The sequence below is a fragment of the Sapajus apella genome, unplaced genomic scaffold, assembly GCF_009761245.1.
Source record: "Sapajus apella isolate SASKATOON/1434 unplaced genomic scaffold, GSC_monkey_1.0 scaffold2, whole genome shotgun sequence".
NCBI lineage: Eukaryota > Metazoa > Chordata > Mammalia > Primates > Cebidae > Sapajus > Sapajus apella.
The window spans coordinates 84907052-84919997 of record NW_022436942.1 but is presented as its reverse complement, the minus strand read 5'-3'; the positions used below and the strand labels follow the sequence as shown (position 1 = coordinate 84919997).

Genomic DNA, 12946 nt, shown 5'->3' with positions numbered 1-12946 from the left:
ACTATTTCTCTCTGCTACATGAAGACACTCTAAGAAGGTGATTGCGAGCTGGGAAGAAATCCCTGGAACTAATCAGCAGGCACTTTGCTCTTGGGCTTCCTATATCCAGAACTGTGAGAAAATGAAATTTAAGCCAACCAGTCTATAGTATTTTATGGCAGTGCTGGAAGACTCATCCAACTACCTTAAGATTTTAAAATTAAGACTTTAAAAATGACCATAATACTTGTTTATGTATTTTTTTTTTTTGAGACGGAATTTGGCTCTGTTGCCCTGCCTGGAGTGCAGAGGCACGATCTCAGCTCACTGCAACCTCCACCTCCCAGGTTCAAGCGATTCTGCTGCCTCAGCCTCCTGAGTAGCTGCGACTATAGGCACATGCCACCATGCCTGGCTAAGTTTTGTATTTTTAGTAGAGAGGGGGTTTCAACGTATTGGCCAGGCTGGTCTTGAACTCCTGATCTTGTAAGCTGCCTGCCTCAGGCTTCCAAAGTGCTAGGATTACATTGTTTATGTATTAATGGATGCTTCACAAGAGTTGAAAAAGTGTCAGCTCAGGAGCTCAACTGTCACTCCTGCCACCTTTTTCACGGTATTGTATTGCTGTTATATTATGTTTAACTTATGGTACAAAAAACAGATGTATCATTTCTATCAGAACTACTTATGTAAAGGTCCCTATTACACATATGACACAGCCAATACATATCCAAAGTGGAAGACACAGTTTTATCCCTGGGAATGAATAATTTAGTTGGGAAGAGAAGATGTATGCTCACAACAAACACTGATGCATGAATGAAAATACATAATACAGTGCTAAAAGTGCTCAGTAGTTTTAACTATTGTCAGAGTTTAAAAAAGAAAAGATCAATGAGTTTGAAATAATGACAATTATGTAATGAAATTAATCTTAACTGTTACTTGCTAACTATACATCAAGCGTGAGTTAAGTACTTCACAACTACCAAGATAAGAGGTTAAGAAGTTTGCCCACTGGCACAAAACTAACAACAGGTGAGTTAGAATTTGAACTCGGGCTCCAGAGGCTGTGCCCAGATGAACTGTTTCCATCTTGGTACTTTAACTAGCTGCAGGCTGTATGCAAGTTTCCCTTGGAACTGATGGCTGGTGAAAGTCACAGGCTCTGTCATGTCCTTTTCTTGGGTCCCCCAGTAGACAGTCCTGGTTAGTACCCAAAGCAGGCATCATCATTGTTTTAATTAATAATATGTCATGAAATTTCCATGGATTAAAACCTATAAAGAGGAACTCAATGTAATCCCAGCTACTCAGGAGGCTGAGGCAGAGAATTGCTTGAACCCGGGAGGTGGGGGTTACAGTGAGCCGAGATCATGCCACTGCACTCCAGCCTGGGCTACATAGCAAGACTCCATCTCAAGAAAAAACAGAAACACAAGGAAAAAGAACATACAAGATTTGTTATCCCACAAACTTTGGAAATCTCCAACCCAAAGTCACAATAAGAACAGTTTGAACAAGCACCTTGGAGGGAACGGAAAGACAAAAACTCTATCCCTTACTCCCCAAACCCAGCCAAGGACTTACTTTGTGCCAGATCTTAACTACTTGCTGAGGATGTGGAAATGTACAAGGCATGACTTCTGGTCAGCAGATGTGGTGGAGAGGACAAACCCAAAAATCAAATGCCGTGTGTAATGCACTGTAGCGTATACATGTGTACATTGCGTGTGGAAAGTCAGCCTGGGAGGGAAGAACCTCCATCCTTTCTCTGAAAAAGCACACATCTGAGCTGGTTTTGAAGGATTAGAAGAAGTGAATGGGAAACGCATGAGTGTCTGTTGAGGACAGACAGATAAACTCTACATGTAGGGGTATGGAGAGCCAAAAGATTAGTATCAAGCAAAAGCAAATTACTGTTTATGGAGAACAGAGTTACAACAATACCAGAGTCTGGCATCTGGTGGTTCTTCCTGTCCGATACCCACACTTCTCTCTGAAAAACATTCTGATTGTCCCTTAGGCCCCACTCTTTTCTCATTTTCGGTCCCTGTGGTCTGGGTGTGATGAACCCCACCCCAACCCTAGTTCCAAGAGTTGTCATGATGCCTGCAGTCATGACCTCACAGCATTCCATGCACCTGGAGCCTGGATACAGTGATGCCTTCAGGCGCGGTATGCCATCACAGGCAACTCAGGAACACCTCTCCAGCCCCAGGACTTCTGCTGGAACTGCTGGGAGTTAGAAGGTTTCTTCCCATGGAGGGGCAAACTTTCTAGGTATCTGAAGATGTTGAAGACCATTTCCTGGAACCACAGCGGTAAGTATCCAGAGGATGAGAAGGCATAGCCTCTAGGAGAGTCTGAGAGTTCAGTATGATTGAAAGATTAAGTTCAGGAGAAGGGACGAGCTGCAAATCACAAGCTGGAGAGTTTTAGGTAAGAGCCATATCACAAAAAGTCATTAAGCATTTTAAAATGCTTAGCCTTTAACCGAAGAGTAATGGAAAGGCACTGACATGACCTAATCACAAATGAGAAGATTTGAGTACATATTATCTCTCTACAACGATGGAGAATAGACTGGAAGCAGGCAGGGACAAGGACAGGAAACCCTGCGAGGGCCGGCTAGATTGACTCTGTAAGAAAAGCCATGAAGATAGAAAGAAGCAGATGGTTGCCAAAGATACTTGTGAAATACGAAGGTACTATATCAAACTACACATGGATCTGAATCTCAGAAAAGAGCTCCGAGCTAGGGAGAGAGATTTAGAAGCCTTCAGCAGAAAGAGGATAATTTAAGCCTCAGGAGTAGATGAAATTACCCAGAGAACGTGCGTAACGAGAAGAGAACCTGGAACAAAAGGGGCCAACTTTTAGGATCTGTCAGACAACAAGGAGCTCAAGACTGAGAAGTGCTAGTCCAGACTGCACCATTTTGTAAGCTCCCTGCCATTTTTCAGACCTTGGTCAAAGTGAAACCTTCCACGAGTGTTCGTTCGGACTATGAGAATCTGCCAGCCCAATAGCCTGACTTTATCACATCTGCTAAGAAAAGGTCCAAGGAACATCACTATCCCATTCTGCGGGAACAAGGCCCACACTGCCTCATTACGGGAACGTCTTATCAACATCGTCCCTGTCAGTAAGCCACACTGCTCAGACCCTCCTGCCCATGCCAGTAAGCGGCGGTGGGCACTGGCATTAAGCTGGTCCTCCACCTCCGCAGTTCGTGCTGGACATAAATGCCTGGATTTGCTGTCGAGCCGCCCTCTCTCTCTCTCTCTCTCTCTCTGTGTGTCTTTAACCCTCGCTTTCCCTTTGAAACCTAACAAGAAGCAGGAGCCAGGAAGGCAGGAGGGAGTCAGAAGTCCATCCTGTTAAGAACAGCCAAAGGAATAGTGTACAGTGATTTTCAAAGCGAGTTCCAGAAACTCTTGGAGCTCCCACGACCCTTGTAGGAGGTCCACACCAGCCAAAATATCTCTATATGGGTACTAAGGTGTTTTTTGTCGATTTCATTCTCATGATCACATGAATGCAGAATGGAGGTTACCAAAGGCTCCTGGAAAGCTGAGATTGCAAAGACTGGAGAAAAACATTTGCAATTACTCTCTTTTAATTTTTAAAAAACATCAATGTTTATAAGCAAAATTGCTTTTGCAGTGGGGTGGTTCTCAACCATGTAAGGTTAAACAAAACCTGTGATCGAAGTGTGAGAAGTGCAGCCATAGAGAGCTTCACAGAGGGCATCAGTATTAATGTCAAACGTTACTGTAAGCCTCAAGGGAACTAACCAATCAGAAGCAGCCATCGACTTTAACAGTGGACTCGACTCGCTTGTGAGAGCAGTTCAGTGTTGCGGCAGCAGAGACATGGCACAGTGGCTGAGAGTGAGCAGGAGCTGTGGACGTCGAATAATGAATGAAGGAACCATTCTTTCTGTGAGTATCCAGACCAACTCATGGTAGCACAAACCCATTTCCTCTTCTACTGCCCTTGGTAGAAAAGGAATGGCTACCACCAAGGCCATTAACTGGACGTTTCTGCACCACTGGGAGCTGAGTGCCATGAGGTCTTTAGTTCTATTCAGCCACCCCCTTTCCAAAGCCTAAACCTGAAGCACCTCGGCGAATGGCCATGAAGAGGTTTGTCACATGGGTAGTCATGGCAACGGTATGTCAGCCTGTGCTCTGTTTTCAGCCTTTTGTTGTTAACAGGACAATAAGGAGGGCAGGGAGGCTCTTCTGCGGAATCTTAAATGGAGTTTGCTGAAGCAAAGTCCAAAACACAAGAAAACATCTGAGTGATCTTGATTTGCTTAAGCAAATTAACATTCTCTGTGTCTCTCCCTTTGGACTTAATCTTTGACCAGGCCAACGGTGGTTGTCCGTGCAGAAAAGGATGTAGAGGCCTGAGGCTGCTGTCCGTAGAAAGGTCTGCTTCTAAGGTGGTCCTGTGCCTGCTCTCTGGAAGCTTGGATTTTGTGAGAGTTTAGCAGTCCCTAACTGAGAAGAGTGGTACACTGTGATAAAACTCTTCGTACAAAAAACAGTTTATGCTGAACATTTGCTTTCTTTTTAGGAGTTTTGGATTTGGGTAATGATAGGCAGAAAGTACCTAGGCAACCAGGCCTCAGCAAAGACCCTGGGTGCTGCATTTCTTTCCTTCCTTCCTTCCTCCCTCCCTCCCTCCTTTCTTTCTCTCTCTCTCTCTCTCTCTCTCTTTCTTTCTCTTCTTTCTTGTCAGAGTCTCGCTCTGCCACCCAGACTAGAGTCCAGTGGCACAATCTTGGCTCACTGCTACATTCGCCTCCCAGTTCAAGTGATTCTCCTGCCTGAGCCTCCGCAGTAGCTGGGATTGCAGGCACCTATCACCACGCCTGCCTAATTTTTTTTTTTTTTCTTAGAGACAGGGTTTTGCCCTGTTGGCCAGGCTGGTCTCAAACTCCTGATCTCAGGTGATCCACCCGCCTTGGGTTCCCAAAATGCTAGGATTACAGGCGTGAGCCACTGCGCCTGGTCTGGTGATGCATTTCTTTTTCTTTTTCTTTTTTTTAAATTTATTTTATTGCATTTTAGGTTTGGGGGTATATGTGAAGGACATGCAAGATTGTTGCATAGGTACACACATGGCAGTGTGATTTGCTGCCTTCCTCCCCTTCACCCATATTTGGCATTTATCCCCATGGTATCTCTCCCCAACTCCCCACCCCCCACTGTCCCTCCCCTATTTTCCCCCAACAGACTCCACTGTGTAGTGCTCCTCTCCCTGTGTCCATGTGTTCTCATTGTTCAACACCCACCTATGAGTGAGAACACACGGTGTTTGATCTTCTGCTCTTGTGTCAGTTTGCTGAGAATGATCGTTTCCAGGTTCATCCATGTCCCTACAAAGGACACGAACTCATCGTTTTTGATGGCTGCATAATATTCCATGGTGTATATGTGCCACATTTTCCCTGTCCAGTGATGCATTTCTAATGTGCTTCCCTGATCAACATTTTGCAATGCTGTTACCATAGGATGCAAAAGCTGGCACCTCACGGACGACTGCAGTGGGCAGGGATTCCTGGAAGCTTGTGCTCTGCGACCTATAGACTTTGCTATGTGAGCCTTTTCCCTTTGCTGATTTCGCTTTACGTCTTTTGTCGTGATAATTCTCAGCTGCAAGTAAGCCTGTGTACTGAATCCCTTGAGTTCTTACAGAGAGTAAGTGAATCTGAGGGTAGTTTGGGGGACCCTGCAACACAGTTTATCACCAAGTATAGGCCAATGCAAGAGTGACCTTCAGAACATGTGCAAGAGCTACCAGAGGAGTATTTCTTACACTCAGTGGATTCTGTAAGGGTATGAGGACTGGGGATGTCAAAGCCGTGCTGCCACCACCAGTGAGGAGCCCAGAGGTACCAGGTGTCCTGTTCTGGGAGGTGTCCTGAAGCTGGGAGAGGAAAGCAACACCACGGGAACCACTGTGAAAGGACATTCCTGTACCTGCACAGCGCCCATTACACGAGGCGTTCAGAAAAACAGTCCATGGAGGCCCATGAAGTCTCATGTCTTAGGTTTTTTTTTAAAAAAAGTTTCTGGCCAGGCATGGTGGTTCATCTCTGTAATCCCAGCACTTTGGAGGCTGAAGGTTTTGGATCACATTTGGTCAGGAGTTCAAGACCAGCCTGGCAAACATGGTGAAACCCCATCTCTACTAACAATAAAAAAATTAGTCAGGTGTGGTGGCACATGCCTGTAATCCCAGCTACTCGTGAGGCTGCGGCAGGGGAATCACTTGAACCTGGGAGACTGAGGTTACAGTGGGCTGTGATCGTGCCGTTGCACTCTAGCCTGGGTGACAAAGGAAGATTCAGTCTCAAGAAAAAAATTAAACAAACAACAACAACAAAACCTCTACCTTCAAAGAGGGAAGGATACACCATGGAGTCTCAAATCCTTAAAAAGTGAAGAAGAAAAGTGATGAACATATTCTTATTTTATAAAAATTGACCAACCACAGACAAGATAATGAAGACATCTGTCTTTCTCAAATTCTTTTGTAAAGACTGGAATAGCTAGTCAATAACTTTCCAGTGACAAAATGGGTTACACCAATAGTCCTACCATTCATTTCATACTTTTTATGTGGATAATACTTTGACACATAAATTATTGTAACTTCTCCAGTTTTGCCAGAGATCCTGAATCCACTTAGTCACCCCACTCTGAATTCCTTCCTGTACCCAAAGACAGAAATGAAAGAACCTGGCTCATTAATTTGAAAAATTAAACAAACCTAATCCTTTTCCTAGCTGAGTTTTCCATAAAATTCCTCAACAGAATCTGTCCTCCATGCTATCCTACCCCAAAAGCTAAGGTAAAACTAGTAAGAGCTGTCTCTTTCAAGGACACAGTCAATCCTTATTACAACATTCTACTTCCTTATCTCTGATGACTACGACAATCTTTACGGTAGAAAACACTTAAATTTCCTCAGCAATAATAAGAATGCATCTTATGAGACCATGTAAAGGTTACTAGTAGCTCCAATCTAATCAATATAAATTTGAATTGGGCCGGCCACTCATCACTCCTATATACGCATGTACACACACACACAAACACACACACATGCACACACATAAAGTCAATATTCATCATTGACAGATTCTGTATTTGCAAATTTGCCCCCTCACTCACCCTTATTTTTAATCCCAAAATCAATACTCGTGGAACATCTAAGGTCATTTTTGTACATGGGCAGAGAAGCAAAAAATGTGAATCATCCAACCTGAGGTCCAAAAAGGCAGCACTCTCCACTCCGGTCCAGCTCTGTAAGCAAGGGTCCTTCTGTGGTCTACTCAGTTCCATGCTTTTCCTATTTTTGTTTATTTTGAGAGTATTTTTGCTGTTTGAAACAGCCTGCAAATTTGGTACTGAAGTGCCATGTAGTTAATTCCTAAGCACAAGGAAGTTGTTGTGTGCCTTATGGAGAAAATATGTGTGTTAGATAAACTTTGCTCAGGCATAAGTTATGCAGTACTGTCATCTGTGAATTCAATGTTATTATTCAATAATTTATATTAAGTAAGGTGTCTTTATACACAAGTACACATAAAGTTATATACTGATCAGTCGATGAAAACTTTGTCAACAAAGACTAAGAGAAACCTATCTCTGCAGTTTCCCTAAAAGCAGTGGTTTGGTATATGTTAATTCATCGGAATATAATAGCTATGAATAATAGAAATTGTGTATATGATATATACACGCATACACACAAATACACACACACGTTTGTGTGTGTGTGTGTAGATTGTCAGAGGGAATTAGAACTATAAATTTGAGAGAAAGAAATTAACCAAATTAAGAATGTTTCTTACTCTGACTTTTTTTTTTTTCACAGAGAGCTTGTGGAATGGAATGACTCTCTAGAGTTGCAGACTGAAGGTGTATTTTCATCTGACTTTGGTGATTGTGTTTCTAATCTCTGTGGGAATAAGGTGTGCTTGGGGTGAGGATGGGCAAATGTAGAACTCGCTAAACTGCCCAGTCACATGGAGTTGCATCTTATTTAAAACTCAGCCATTGCCACCCCCCTCGGGGAATCTCTGACTTCAGTTTGAGTGTTCAGTGAAGCCTTATGAAAAGAGGGCTCAATCTCTAAAGTTTACATCGAAGCTGAATACACCCAGCATCAAATTATTCCCAAAAAAGCCTCTTTAAATCGAAACCTCCCATAAAGATGGTGAAGTTCTGTATTGTGATATAGTTAGCATGGGTGGCTTTTCCTTCAGCACTGTGACAGATTGCTGCTGTTTCTGTTGAGCCCCAGTTGAAGATCTTGAGTTTAAAGCACCAAGTTGTAAAATAGTTACACACACACACACACACACACACACACACACACACACCTCACAGAGCACCTTGCCTCTAAAGACAAGAATGACAAGAGAAAAACCTCAAAGAAAGGAATCCACAGAGTTGCTCTGAGACTCACATGGCCCCACTGGGCACGGACACACTGAGTGGGTACATGGGCTGAGGTGTCTGTGTTTTCGCCATTGTACACCATGGTGTCTCCCACTCTGGGACGGACGCATACACAGCGACTGTGAAAGCTAAATGTGTACAGTCCTAAATCAAGATCAGTTCTGTGGAGGAGAGGATAATTGTAAACTTCTTTATTTGTTGGCTGTAAGTATTTGAATAAGGATATTAGAATGCCCAACATTTTCAGCAACCTGATGTGTAAGATGTCTTCGAGCTTGTCAATAGGAAAGTCCATGATAACAATGACTGTGGAAGAAAGGGCAAGAATGATGAAGGACTCAGCTTCCTGTGCACGTGTGGTGTGCCAGGCGCGGATATGTGAGCTTTCCATTTCTTACTTCACGTACATCTCACCACAATGCTGTCATGTAATCGATTACTGGCCCCATTTTACAGACAAGAAAAATGAGATGCAGAGACATGAAGCCACCCATCCCACAGCGCACAGCAAGGGCATGGTGAAGGCAGAATTTACAGGTGGGCCTTCAGGTTCCAGGACCTATGCTTTTAATAACTCCACGACAACAAACGTCGTGATGATGGCATCGTTTGCAGGAAGAATATCCTGATAATAAAGACAACAAAGGGGGGGCGTAGAGTAAGAAATAAAAATGAAATTGTCAGACCCTCAACTCTGCTAAGAAGCCTATATAAATAGAAAGCTTTGCGAAGCCTGCTCCCACATTTATTGCAGCTGTTATGGCCTAGAGAATGCTTCCTGCTGCATTATTTTCTATATAAATGATGCTTAAGAGTTTGAGTTTTTCGCCGTTTTGGAAATATAATTAAAGCTGTGGACCCTATCCAGAGGAAAAAAATAAACACAATCACAACATTTCAGAAAAAAAAAAATTAAGAGAAAGTTGATGCCGTAATACTTATCAGTGAACTGCAGGAATCTCAGCCTACAGGGTAATTATTTCTGCTCTAAAACTATTCATGATATTTTTCTTTCAGACCTCAATGGCAGGAACACCTTCATGGTCCCTTTATAGCTGGTGTTTTCTTCTCATGGACAATGAGAAACATGTAACAAATTGTGTTTCCTTTTTGCCAGGAAGCTCTGAGTTAAAGCTTTGCTTCCCTCTCAGGAACTATCAAAGAGGCATAAGCCGTACACCCTGGCCCAACATTTTTCTTGGATTTGATTCCCTTTGGATTGTTGTAGCTTTATTTTACATTTGTTACATCTATTTCTCTGCGCTGTCTTATGTATCATCAAATGCTGTTTCAGATGTCAACCATGAACTAAAGTACATCTTGGAATTATTAGAGAAACAGAGGAATATAATTATATAAAGTAACAAATACAAATGCAATGCTGATTTTTTTTTTCCTTAAGAAGTTTTTAACAATTGCTGGGGAGGAATCTGCTTTTCACCGAAGTTTCAATGTTTTCAGGTCCTTTAATACCAGGTGTGAAACTTACTCACTAGGTTGAATTATAGAAAGTTTTACCACTGTCCTCTGCCTCATTTATTCTCACTGTAAATATGAGAATTGAAAGTCTTCCTTATTCTTGCTTTCTGAAGGATTCTATACAAACAGTTGAGGTGCTATTTAGTAAACTACTAGAAACATGGGGAAGTGAACTAAGGAGATATGAGCTATGAAATGATCCGTTTAAAGAAAATACATGGGAAAATCAGGTCTATGTTTCTGACAAGTCAAATGTATAATATATACATATCTACATACACAAATGCATATACATATGCGTGTGTGTGTGTGTGTGTGTGTGTGGCCTTTCTCATCACCTCTATTGTCGCACTCATTCTATTCTATATGAAGGAATCATTTCCTGTTCTCTCCACCATGGCCACCTGGTCCAAGCCACCATCTGCATGCACCTGGATGCCTGCATAATCTCAGCTGACATTTCCCATGTCTATTCTTGTTTCTTTTGAGCCCAGTCTCCTCCCTCGCAGCAGCAGAGTGAGTCTATTAAAAAGTGAAACAGGGGGCAGCAGCAAAGAGAAAACAAAACACACAAGCAAAAAAAAAAAAAGTGAAACAATGTCTCTCATTTCTTGGCTCAAAACTCTCCAATAGTTTCCTGATGGTTTAGAATAAAATGTAAGTTCTTGCCATGGGGTACCACGTAGGTTTAGGTTCAGCTGTAAGTCACAGGGAAAAAAAAATATATATATATATATATATACATATACACACACACACACACATGCCTTAAAAAAATATAAATTAATTTATCTCTTGTGCTCACAAAGTCCAGCAGCCATCAACCAATGCTGGGGCAGCACAGCCACAGTGGAGACCCAGGCTTCATTCCTCTTTCTGTCCACTGTGCAGCTTCCATTTCCAGGGAGCACCTCGTGGTCCGAAATGGCTGCTAGCGTTCCTGTTGTTACTAATGGTTCATTCTTCATCCACAACATAGGTACAAAGAAAGGCAACTTCCTCCACTGAACTTCGCTTCCTGGAATTTATAGGTACCACCCCCTTTTTAATATTAAATCTTAAAACCTAGCTGTGCCAGGTGGTGGGCGCCTGTAATCCCAGCTACTTGGGAGGCTGAGGCAGGAGAATCGCTTGAGTCCAGAAGATGGAGGTTGCAGGAAGCCAAGATTGCACCACTGCACTCCAGCCTGGTTGACAGCGAAAGATTCCATCTTAAATAAATAAATAAACCTTAGAAGCTGGTCACAGAGCCACACCCTGCTGCAGAAGAGGCTGGCAAAGGCAGTCCTTATTCTGGGTGATCAAGTGCCCAGGTAAACATCAGGAGTTTTGCTCCGAGGAAGAGACGGGAGAGTGGGTACTCAGGCCAGCTCCAACCTGGGACATGCTTGGCCTGCCTGGACCACATGGGCAGGACTCTGCCCACCTCCCTGATGCATCCCCCACCCCTTTCCCACCCTCACTCTGCTCCAGCCACATGGCTGTCTCACCCCTGTTCTTCCGTGCACCCAGCTAATTCCAGCCTCTGGGCTAGCTGTTCCCTTGCCCGGACAGCTCCTCCCCAAATATTTTCTGGCCTCTTCCCTCACTTCACTCAAGTGTCTGCTCCCAAGTAAGCCTCCCGGGGGAGATTTCTCTGCTCACTCCATCACCAGTAGCCCCTGTCACTCTGTCTCCTTATCCAGCTTTATTCTGCACCCTGACACTGGAGATCTGTTCTGACATTTCAAAAAGGAAAAAAAAAGAGAAGATATCTGCTACCCCACCCTCGTCTCTGCCTCTCTGGACGCCTTGAAAGAAAATGGCAGTATTTAAAAAACACTATATTTAAAAGTTCAACCTGGCTCCTGAGGGAACCTGAAAACTCAAAGAGAGTGGATATCCCAGAATTTCAGACTGCAGATGACCTTTGGAAAGCAAAAACTTTTTTTTTTTTTTTCTCGCTGAAAATTGGCAGTATATCCTTCCTAGCGATTTTCCAGCTGAGCTGAAGGAGCTTTAGGCAGGAGGCAGCTGGAGAAAAACGTGCTTAGAAGATCTGTGTGTACGTGAGCTAGGGTAGAGCTCTCCGCGTTGAGAGCAGAGACCTGAGAAGGCCCTGGACTGCAAGATAAGTTTAACCAAAAGGCGATCTCGCTGCTTTGCTCAGAGCCCAGCCTTGCGCGCTGTTAGCTCAGGCCCGTGCGGGCAGCAGGCAAATGACATTCTCCTAGCGCTCCGGCCCTCAGGTGCCCTGGAGCCCTGAACAGAGGCGCAGCCGCCTTCCCAGCCTTAGGTGAGACTTCGCACGCTATCCACGCAACCACGCGTGGTACCAGTAACCAGGGCAGAAGGGCGCGTGGGTCGCTCTTCCGGACCTGGAAGCCTCCTCCTCCGCTACTCATGTGGGTCCGCTTGATTCTCCCCGGGCCCTACGTGTGCATGATGATAACGGCGCTGGTTAACAGCTGCTAAGCTTTTCGTGTGCTTCAGGCGCTGTGCTCTGTGCCCAAGGCACCCGCTAAATTCCCTCTGAGATGGAGAAATCCCCGCTGCAGAGATGCGGGAGTGGGGTGAAAGGCCTTCTGGAGAGCCCAGGTCTGTTCTACACTCTTGTACCCACTCCCCAGAGGCCTCCCAACCTCTCCTAGCCATCCTGAAACCACATCGGACTGGATCTCAGGTATCTGTCGAGAGGATCCCACATTTCTGCCAACCTGGGGTGCCCTGCGAGCTTCGCTGTGAACACCTGCTCCCTCGTGGGCGCAGCCTGGCTCTCAGGACCACTGGGTGGAAGGGAAACAGGTGCAGAGGGACCCGCCCCTCGCTGGGATCTTCCCAATCTTAATTTAACTGAACTGGAGTGAGGGAGGCATGGAGCTCCACGGTTGGGAAAAAGGAGTGCAAAGAACCGGGCTCCCCATTCTCACAGTCCCGCCAAGTCCTGGGGAGGGGGAAAGCGGGGGACAGGACCCCTCCGCCACCTCCCCCTGACGCTGCATCTGCACGTGGTCCACGGGAGG

The 12946-nt window shown here is 44.5% G+C and overlaps 1 long non-coding RNA gene across 1 annotated transcript; it reads left to right on the top strand.

The window, feature by feature from the left end:
- Positions 1-1466: 1466 nt before the first annotated feature.
- Positions 1467-8233, top strand: LOC116527208. Its single transcript, XR_004258422.1, has 2 exons — positions 1467-2303; positions 7879-8233. It is a non-coding gene; the product is annotated as an uncharacterized LOC116527208 (long non-coding RNA).
- The last annotated feature ends 4713 nt before the right edge of the window (positions 8234-12946 follow it).